We start from the raw sequence: 11,710 nt of genomic DNA, 5'->3' as shown, positions 1-11,710 counted from the left end.
TCCACTTTCATAATCTCAAGATCACAATTTAATTGCTCCCCCAAAGCCCCTGATACCATATAAGGTAGCATCTAGGAGTTCCAATGATCATAGCCCAGGTATATTTCGGGGGCATTATTCAGTCTACTACACACACTAGTAGATATGTGAGCTCCTTGAGGACCTATAAGTTTCATTCCCCATTGAATCTCTAGTGCATCACAACCAGCAAATGGTCGGCAAATGTTTGATTTAGATGAACACAGTTTTGCCTCATTTCTGTTATTATTTGAAACTCCTTCAAAGAAGACTTTGTATTTTTAGCATCTTTTATACCTGCCAATTGCTCTACAACAGCTTAGTAATTTCAATACACTTGAAGTAATATTGCAGAATAGAAAAAGTTGTAGCACCCAGTCCAGCTTCTATTGCTTATTTATAGTGACTTTTGTGAGAAATACATTTTATTTCCCAGGAATTCTCTTTCTTCATTGAGGAAAAGGAGGGGAAATAATCAGTGCTTCTGATTACCCAGGCCCCCACTCCTAATTCACCTAGGGCATTTCTGTTCTGATTTGTTTAATATAACTGTTGAGTTTTATTTGAAAAAAGAAAGCATTCTGCTCCTTTAAGAAATTGGAAAATTATTGTTCTCATTGAACAGAACATGATGGTACAGAAACTCAGAGAGATGCATTGCTTTATCACAAGAATTTACTTTCTGATGCCATCACCTTAAAGACATGCTAGTGACACCACTGTCTTTTAACTATTGTGTTGAAAAGGCCACTAGCACCATTTTTGTCCTTACTGGGAGCAGGGGTGTGAGGCGGGATGCTAATGTTCTTTCCTGTCCCCATTCGAAAGACAAATGTCTAAACTCTAAACTTTAGCATACATTGTTGTACCTTTAAAAATGGTCACTAAAAGCACTGATTAGGAAAATCTTGGCTTTTCCTTTATATATTTCCAAAATTTTCCTGAAAAATAAAATAAAATCACAACTGCAGTTTGCTACATGAGACAGATGTTTATAGATTCTAATCATTGTCTGTGTTACCTTAGCTATCCCTTCCTAATTCAGTGTGTCATTTTTCAAATCTGTGAAATGAGAAGACTCAGATAAAAATGATCCTCAAGTTTGCTTTTGGATTTGAAGGTCTATGATCTATTATGATATCCATGAATTCATCACTTTAACTCAGCAAGTCAATTTTCTTAAGTGTCTTCACCATTCAATAAGTATTTATTAAATCTTTACTAGGTGTGAAAATTTCACTCAGAAATATAAAAAAGGAGTGGAAAGAAAGTGTTGATTCTGTTAGTGATAGATAATATTATTCATTGGCCCAAATTGTGATGTCTGGTATTTTTTCAAGTCGACCAAGAGTAACCATGGCAACATAGGTTAAATTGACTGTTGCCCTATAGTAAAGTGTCAAAAATCTAAAAAATTCCTCCTCCGCAACGATAGCAAAGCAAGAAACCTGTCACTCATTTCTAAAGCTCAGTTAGCTAAAATAAATGCACTAAGCTAGGTAATTTAAATGGACTTCTCAAAAATTCTATGGCAGATCATTTAAGGTTGAAGAGGAATCTAACTGCTACCATCAAAATAAGATTGCTATGTACAATACCCCATTCTGCCTACACAACTTAAACTCAATAGTCTAATTCTTGAGAAATTTGATAATCAAGAAGGTATTCATATTGTAAATTTTGTTATATGAGCAAGTAAATCTGGTCAGACTTCTAAGTGATTAAAATCAAGAAATAATTTTCAATTGTTGGTAATATTATAACAAATTGCAGGTGGAAGGACACATAATATGTGAGGAAAATTTTAAAGTAACCGGTACATCATGAGAAAGAATTTGTAAAGGATAGAATAATGCAAAAGTATTACTTCCAGAAATTGTTTGGAATATAAATGAAATGAATTACCTTTGAGCTGTTTATTTATTTTATCTTAAATTACGATCATGTTATAGCAACTTAGTTCTTCACTAGGAGATATATAGTCAGTATATTAACATGTTGAACTGATTCCCAGATAGAAACAGGATTGAATATTTCCAATTAGTTCCATAGCACGTATGACATATTCGAGGCCTTTCTTAGCCATGTCAAGTCCCTAATCCTTCTTTAGCTACTCTCATTTCAGCTTTGATTTTGCCTAGAAGACCCAATAATATTGAAGCTATCTTAGTTCGGTTCCTTCAAAGTCCTTTCATTCCATTTCTCTTCACTTGTTTCTTCATTTTCTTTGTCTGTTTCAGAGACAGAAGTGTCGGTGATTTTAAGTCTAATCATCATTACTGCCTCTTCTATCCTATTGTTCTCCCCTGGTTCATTCTCAGAAACATAATCATCTCATTCGTGCTATGCACTTCTATCTCTGCCACTCGCCTTTCATCCAGACTCCAAATCAGGCCTTACTAACTGCTGAGTGAATATTTACAGGTAAATGTGTCTTAGACTCTTTACATTCAATATTTTTCAATGAAACTCACCATCTTGCCTTGTAAATTACTGTCTAAAATGCTACACTCAGCGATCTTGCTCACATGTAAACTGGAGGCTGATTGATAGCCTCTGAATGAGGCTGTGTGTGGGGGGTGGTGAGCTATATACCCAGAACTCAAGCATAGAGGTACACAACTTCCTCATTAAGAGAGGATTCCATGTCCAGTCCTTGGAACAGGAGGAAGTCATGTGAAGGTCCCAAGATCAGAACCTAACAAGCCCAATGTCTGTGATTTCAGAACCACAAATTACCAGATGTGTAATGACCTCCTCACGAAAGACAAAGAACTGTAGCTGGTAAATCTGCTCATTTTTAAATCTCTTGTACTCTATGAGAAATAAAAACAGATGATGATGCAACAAATGGTGGCTCTCTTCATTTCCTCACTTTGTTTAATAAGACTACTCAGTAAGAAGTAAAGCTAACGGAAAAGCAGAATACTTTTCAAGTATGTTCAAACCAAGGAAAATCATCCTTCATGAAATGATAAAAATAAATAACACTTTAAAAAGAATGAGAGGCTGAGGCAGGAGGGTCCTTGAGAGTTCGAAACCAGCCTGGACTGCAAAGTGAGCTAAAGGCCAGCTTGAACTACACAGCGAGACCCTGTCTCAAAAAGACAAAACAAAAACCCTAAAAGGAATGAAACTTTTACTACTTGTCAAAGTGGTTAACAAATTATCTAAAATAAAGGTCCTTTAGTGCAAGTCCTGAAACATCCTAGCAGAGTTACTTGGCCATGCTAACAAGCGGTTGCCAGTTTTACTTACAGTTTCTCCCACTACATCATCATCCAGATTTTTTCCATGCAGAAATAGCCACATTTATATTTCATGTCTTCTTTCCAATATCAAGACTAATACAGTGCAGTGACATGAATAATAGCCAATCTGCCATAGCATGCGGTGCACCTCATAACATGATTCATCGATGCAGTTTTGGTAGTGCAATCCTCCTTGATGTGAAGTTTTGGAGGTCTATGGTTTCCTTCTATATTAACTTTGGACGTGTTCTGTCAGTATCCCAAGCACACTGGCTTTGTAGACTGAAGAATGCTGTGAACTATGGTTTGCAGACTGATTCAATCACTCTCTTCGTTCTCATGCCCTTGTTTACAAAAGAAATAACTGCCACAGCACAATTTACATAGTGATCCTTTTCACAAAATATTCCACTGCTTTTCCTACATTCCATTTTTGTAAAGAGCCAGGCTGTTACTAGACCTAACACCAAAAGCCTTTTAATTGAATGAACAGTCCATAAAGTAATCAGTGTTCATGCTGAGGGCAATCCCATCTGTCTTGTCTGCTTACTTGTAATTTAAAAAATCCAGCAGCGCTTTCTGAAAGATTTTTTCTTCAAAACGGTAAGGTATTCTCTTTGTTCTGGGATATCAACTCCTTTCTTACTCTGTACCTGTAAAGTCATGTATCTGTAGAAGAGTCAATTCTCTATTTTTAGCTGTGCTAATGGCCAATTTTCACACAATAGAGCAACCTGACCAAACACTGACCTGAAACAGCATGTTAAGAGAGATGACATGTAGACCTGCCGCTACAATCCAAAATGCCGGTTGTTAAAAGCTATATGTGGTAACAGTTAAATCTGGGCTGTTTAAAGACGGAACCCACAGCATAACTTTAGGAGAGATATTTTCAGATCAATTTCAGATAGATGTAGACGCTGGATTCATGCTCTGGGACAATAGAGTGAGGCTTTTATAGGCTGAGGTTGACATTTCATCTGATTGATACATATTTCTTAAGTCCTTGCCATGTGTCCAAGACTGTCAAAGTGACATGAAATGTTTTATTGAATTAGAAGGCAAAAACAGAATTTGAAGGCAGAGATCAAATTTCTGAAGTGAAAAACTAGAATGAAAATCCCTATACCAGGGTCTGGGCTGAGATACCCTAAAAATTCTTCAGATATGGTACCTGCAGAGCAGGCTAGAGGATAGGTACAGCAAGAGGCAGCATAAGCCATGGTGCACAGGACTTCAGAATGGGACCAGCAAAATGAGGGCAGAACTCCACTCATCTTACATATTTCTTCCCATAGCCTCTATCTCCCTTTGGAGGAAAAACCGAATACATCTATTCTCGTTGGCTTATAGGCAAATCAGTCAGTTGGTACATAATAACTTCCTGTGTGCACACTCTTTTCTAGATACTGTAAGAGAGGGAGACAAATTGAAAAAATATGTATGGGATCCGATTCTTTTTGCCTTTCTTTTCTTGGGGGTTTGTTTTTGTTTCTTTTTTTGTTGTTGTTGTTATTTTTTTTCCTGTACTGGGAATCGAATTCACGATCTTGCGCTTGCCAGGCAGGCACTGAGCTAAATCCCCAGCCCCTGTACTTCTTTTTGAGACTGTTGTTTGCTCTGCAGTTCAGTTCATGCTGACCTGAAACAGCATGTTAAGAGAGATGACATGTAGACCTGCAGCTACGATCCAAAATGCCGGTTGTTAAAAGCTATATGTGGTAAAAGCTATATGTGGCTGGCCATGGACTCACTCTGTATCCCAGGCTGGCCTCGAACTTGCAGCAATCCACTTGCCTCAGCCTCCCAAGGGATGAGATTACAGGCGTGTGCCACCACGTGCTGCTTGGGTTCAGATTCTACTTGTTTACAGTCTATTTAGGGAGTAAAGGTATCTATTCATATAAGAAGCTTGTTTCATGTGTGAAACGAAACGCATAGCTTATAAAGATTATGAGAGTTAATAATTTGTCATCTCTTTGGATCGGTTTCTGCTTTCCTTTCCTGACTTCATAACCTGTGGCATATTCCTTCATTATCGGCTCACCTGGAACCTCCATGTTTCTTTCCATTCCTTTGGGGGAGGGTCTGTAACTCTCTGGGATCATTTTATTTCTAACTTCCTCTCCTAATAATCAGCAATCAGCATGCATCAAGATCTTTCTGTTCATCACTCCATTTCCAAGACTTGGACCACTGCTCAATTTCCCTCTCATGTACTAAATTTAATATATTTTCTAATATTTCTTTTTAGTTAATTTTAATTATTTATGTGCAATGAAGTTCATTAATTTACAATGTTCATGTTTTAATAGGTACATACATGGAGCCACCACCACAATTAGGGTTTCTATCACCGCGAGAAGTTCCCTTAAGGCCCTTTACAATTGAGTCCTACATTCTAACCCTGCCCCAGGCAGCTAGAATTTCATGTATCCAGAAGTACACAGTATGTACCCCTGTGTCTAGCTTTTCACTCAGCATAATTACTTTGAAGTTCATTCATTTTACTGTGTTGCCACCATAATTTTTCTACATCCTCTGACAGTATCTTCTGACAAGTAATGCACTTCCATTTTATCATCATATTTTCTCATATAGTATTTCAGTTACTTTACTATGACAAATGAATAACTGTGTTCCCAGTGGCATGTGATGTTCAGTAAAATTTTGAGGCAAAACTTTTATCTTTGTTAAAGGAACTTGGATAATGTGTTATAATGAGTAACCCATGACGTTAGTCATTTAAAACGCTGGAGTTAGCTTTCTTCCTTTCTTTTCCTTTTGTCTAAATCCTTGTCAGATCTATTATAGTTATTTTTTTGGTTTAAAATATAACTAAGAGTTTGTACCCAGGGTAAAAAAAATCGTGAGTTCTGTCATTTACTTGTCATTAATTTGTGCTTTTTGTTATTTGTATTAGTCTCAAAGCTGAGTGTCAGTGAAGGAATATTTGTAAGTTAGTTGTCAGTTTTGTAAGGGTTTGTTTACTTCAAGCTGTATTTTTAAAAAATCCACAAATCCGTTTACCTGGGCTCACTGAAACCAGAACTAGTTGTGATCTACAGAAAGTGCAAGGATGAGCACAGGCACTACAGGACAGCTCTTTTGCCTGTGTCACATATGGTCCTATAAACCCGGAGGAGCCAGCATGTGTCTGCACATTCACTATTAGTAGAACCTTCTTTTCTTGATTGCTTTCAAAAGCTCAAATATATAAATAGAACACACCTCAGTTCAGAGACCACTTAATGAGTGGCGACTTAATGAGTGTCAATGAGCAGAAAAGTGATGTGATAAAAAGGATATTTTAATTAATTTAACCTGGTGATCTCATACAGTACACATTGTAGAAAGTAGACTGCAAGCGCTTCGAGCAGTTAGGCATTGTGTTTGCTTTTGTTTTCATTTAACTGCTAATTAGTATTTTTAAAATCTTATAGACTCAAAGTAAAGTATTTAAAGGAGTAATGAATATAAAGTTCATCTCCTCTCCTCATTTTTCAGTCCAGCTCTCCTCAGAGCTAACTATTGTTGATAGCTTGTTATGTATCCTTCTGGAGAGCTCTTGTGTGTATACAAACATGTACATTTACATAGATGCCTGCCCTTGTCTACTTGCTTTAAGGTAGTTAGCTGCTTTTGCTGTTCTAAACATTGCTATTTCATTTACCAATACACCCTTGACATCTTTCCACACATGTAGCTAGAGAACCATGCCATTGCTCTTCAGTGCTGAGTTCTCCATTAAATGGATATACCATAGATTTTAACCAGCCTTCTTTGTTAAAAAAAATTGATCATTGTTGGAAAAGCTGTAGTAAACATATATGCACATGTGATTTGCATAAGATCCATTTTAGAATCAAAATTCACGGGATAATAGCATGTATCAGTTTCTAACATTACATAACAACCTGCCCTGTAAAACAGTAACCATTTGTTCATAATTTTGTGGGTTGGCAGTTTGGACAGGGCTCAAGTGGCAGGATTTATCTCTGTTCCACATGATACCCACTGGACCCATTTATGTGCTTTCAATATGTTGGTGGGTTGACTGGGGGCTGGCTGTTCTCAGATGGCCTCCCTCACCTGTGAGGGGCCCTACTGTGAGGGCTGCTACAGATGGGATAGCTAGACTTCTTTTTCTCTCCACAGTCTGTCTGTCTATCTGTCTCTCTCTCTCCATTCAGTATCTCATCCACAAAGAGCTTAGCCCAGGTCTGTTCACAAGGCAGCTGTGACTCAAACAAGTAAGAACAGAAGCTTCAAAACTTCTTAAGGCCTAAACGTGGAAGATACAATGTCAATTCTGTCATGTTCTGTTGCTCAAGGGAAACTTATCATATCCCGGGTTCGAGGAGCAGCCATCTCCTGGTGGAATTTGGTACACAATTACATTGCAAAGATATATGTACACAGATGAAAAAATATTTGGGGAACATCTTGGTAAATAATCCTTGACAAGCATGTGTGCATTTCTATTTTGGTAGAGCTTTCCAATTTTGCAAATACAGTAATATTCGGGACACTACAGGGTAATAATATAAGAATAATACAAGACAAATTGTATAGATAGAGTCAAAATAACTTGCTAGCTGGTTAGCTATCAGGTGATAGGCAAGAATTTTAAAAAGCCAGTGGTCAAATGAAGGCCTCATTGCTCAAGTTTAAACCTTTTGACTAGAAGAAACTATTCTGCTCTAGCCCCTTCTAGTGCTCAGATTCCCTCTACAAATCCATTTCTAACATGCTTGAGCAATCTATTAATAAGAACATCTCTTTTCTATATTGTAGCCCATTATGGTTTCAACTGAGAATGTCTCGCAAAGGCCACATGAGCTCACAGGTGGGGCTGTTAGAAGCTGATTGAAGCTTGAGGGCGGCACAGCTGACTTGCTGTTAGGAGGTGGAGTTTGCTTGGAAAAGGCAAGTCACTGGGTGCTCTCTGGCTCATTTCTCTCTCCGCTTTTTGGTGTCCATGCAGTAACCAGCTTTCCTCCCCTCTGCCCCTCTGCCATGCCATTCTGCCCTGGAGCCAGCGGGTCATGGACTGAAAAAAGGAGGCAAAATAAATCCATCCTCTTTTAAGTTGTGAGTGTCAGACATTCTGTTTCAGCAATGCAAATGTAACTAAGACACAGTCCATTTCAGTTTTGGAAAGTTCATCTGGAGGAGCGTTTCTTCAATCGAGCTAAACTTTGCTTCCTTAAAACTTTAATTTCTTAATCCTCCTTCTAATCTGTAGAGGCCAGGGAATGGCTCAATTCTTCCTTTGCCATCACGAATTCAACAGCTGAACCCAATTACCATGTTCTTTCTGAGTCTTTTCGTCTCCAGACTAAACATCCACAGGTACTTTATCTGTGCTCTATTTCATATCCCTTCCAGTAAACAAAACAAAAATAAACAAACATATCCCTTCCAGAATATTTATCTCCTCAATGGATAGCTGTGTGTGAATATACTCCTGTTCACCATTTTTTTCTCTCCCTGCCAACATAGTGCTCAGAATACAAAACAGTACACAAAACTGTTGTAACTACTATATAGCAAAGCAGAACAATTATCTACTTCCCCTGTCATTCAATTCTGATTATTCCAAACCAAGATTGCACTTTTTCAGAAGTTACCTTTTGTATTTTACCTACTTATATTTCCAATAAAAAATAAAAATAATAAATGAACAATGAAATTTTTGTTTGTTTGTTTGTCCTTTTTGTTTTTTTTCTGGTACCGGGAATCAAACTCACAGCCTCGTGCTTGCCAGGCAGGCGCTGTGCTGCTGAGCTAAATCCCCAGCCCCCTGAAATTTTTAGATATGCTCATTTTATCACTGTGACAGGAGAGTCTTGGAAACTCTTGAGCTTCTAAACCAAGAGATTTTTGCCATTTTTCTTATGCAAATCCTTCATCTATTAAAAGTTGACACAATAAATTGCTGCTTCCCTTCCTGGAGAGAAATACCACAAGTACTGGCCCATCCTATTTACAAATTATAATGTATGCATTGCATACTTTACAAGGAAAGGGAACAAAAAATAAGATATGCTGCAAAAAAATGTTTTATTTTGCTATTAGGCCTGAGACATCAGGTGGATTCATTACCTTCTAGTTTTTTATGTATAGAGAAAATCTACTTGTCTGTTGTCCCAAATGAGAAAACATATAATTAGATATTTTGATCTTAATATAATGATATTAGAATAGTCTGTCTTAAGAAGCAATACTGTGGTGAGTTTCAACTCCCTAGAAGGTGAATAGGAATGGAATTTTTACTTTTAAAATTTTTAAAACGAAAGTTTACCAGCATAGTGTTCAAAAAACATTAGAGGTAAAAAATAATTGTATCATAGTATTACTGGTAGTAGAAACAGAGCTTTGTTGAAAAACCTTTCTGATTTTCTTTTTGATTTCAAAATATTTTACTTAAGAATCATAAAAATATTCAGTTTAGGGCTTGAAATGGAAATATCTTCCCTGATGTTGGGCAAAGATTCCCCCTACATCAGTATTTCCCTAAACTGTACTTGCAAAATTACCTTTTTCCAATATCAAATATATTTACTTATATGAATCAAAGTTGATCTTTCAGACGCAGACCAAGAAAAAATCTCTAAGGTCTTTCATTGTGTTTTAACAATACAGTCACTGTCCCCAGTAAACTCTCGTCATAATCAGATTTTATACGCATGCTATAAGTACCCTCACCACAATCATCAAAACATTGTTGAAAAGTAAAAGCCCAAACTTCCAGCTCTGCAGGATAATACCAGAAAACTCCCTCTAGGAGTTCATGCAGCCACTCTCAGCACCTTTTTGGCAATAGGAAATCAACTGGGGTTGAATCTGCCGAGCTCTACTGGGCATCTAGCCCATTCTTCTCTAATTCATCCAAAAGGACATCATGAGAAACACTAATGCCTGCTTTTGCAATGTCCTCTTTTGTTTTCCTTTCTGAATTCTTAATTTTAAGCTCAGTAAGCTTAAAGTTCTTAAAATTGGTGTTTATTTAAACTTCATAAGGAAAAGCATCTCTAATGCAGATTTAGTTTTCAGTTGCTGTAAGTTGCTTTAATTTAAAAATGCCCAATTCATCTATACAACAAAGTGAAATATCCCAATGCACACTATTCTTAGCTCAATCTGTCAAATAAAATTTGCATAATATCGCAATGTACTGATTTCAGCTGTTTGTAATATCAGTACCAGACGGAGCAAGGCCAGGAAACAGAGTGGGATGTGTCTATAGATGCTACAGTACTGCTTTTCATTAATGAGCTTAGAGAAAGGCCTCCAAAAAAGAACACTTGTCAGAGGCTCAAATGGGTGCTGTCTAAGGAGTAGTGATTGATCTGGACTAGCCAGGAAATTAGAAAGAGGAGAGTCATAGTGCAGCAATTCATCTTTGTCAATGAAAGGAATCTGTTTCTATTGGTAACCAGCTCTCTCCTGGTTCATAGGCTTCAATTTTTAACTGTATGTTTCTCTAGTAATTCTCATATGTTGTCTTGGAAAATCATTCAGTTGCAATAATCATATGTGCTTATACTTGTCACCTTAGGTCACTTTTAATCACATCCACCTACCAAAGCACACTGCCAAAGGAGTGAAATATTCCACAATATACCAACGACTTCCTCAGTTTAGTAGCACTGAAAACGACCCAAAGTTAATAGAAACTCAGTAACATTGATATGTGGTCTGGATGGCAATTTTTTCATTGAAATATAAATTTCATGAGAATAAGGATGCAAATTTGCCCAATGCCCTATCCCAAACACTAAAATGAGTACCTGGCACATAGCACATAATTAATAAATAGTCAAGAGATGGATAAATTAATAGATAAGTATTTCAATACATATTTAAATATTTCTACTATAGATAAGGCATCAGACACTGTTGAGAATGACCAGTCATTCATTCAACAAATACTATCTGCTATGTCTCAGGCCTGAAGAAGGTTTTCAGGGTGTAGCTGTGCAGAAGGTAGTGTACCTTCTTATAGTTTATAACCCAGAACTAAAACATAGATCCTCTACTCTAAGAATTAGCTATTTATAAAAAATGAATGTTATGTGTACATTCCTGATCCTTTTGTTAATGTCTCAATAGCCATTCAAGATATTAAGCAACAAATCAATGATATATCAGATTCTCAAGTCCTCTGAACCTTATCCTTATCTTCTTTATAGGAAACCATTACTGGCACCTCTGTGTGGAGATCTTTGTTGACTGTACTCATAATTATCCTGTTGATTTTATGATTTTGCCCATGCATACTTAATTGTCTCTTTGGCTTTGTCTCCTCCAGACTTAAAGCTATACACCTACCCAAGAAGAAAATTCCTGGTGTCTATTGAGGACCTTGAGATAGACCCTTTAGGGAGTATCTCTGACTGCTAATCAATGACTATGACCCCTTCAGCCTGAAGAAG

This window comes from Chinchilla lanigera, unplaced genomic scaffold (genome assembly GCF_000276665.1).
Source record: "Chinchilla lanigera isolate Chin_1 unplaced genomic scaffold, ChiLan1.0 scaffold00088, whole genome shotgun sequence".
In the NCBI taxonomy this organism is placed as follows: Eukaryota; Metazoa; Chordata; class Mammalia; order Rodentia; family Chinchillidae; genus Chinchilla; species Chinchilla lanigera.
Note: the sequence above shows the minus strand (reverse complement) of the source record.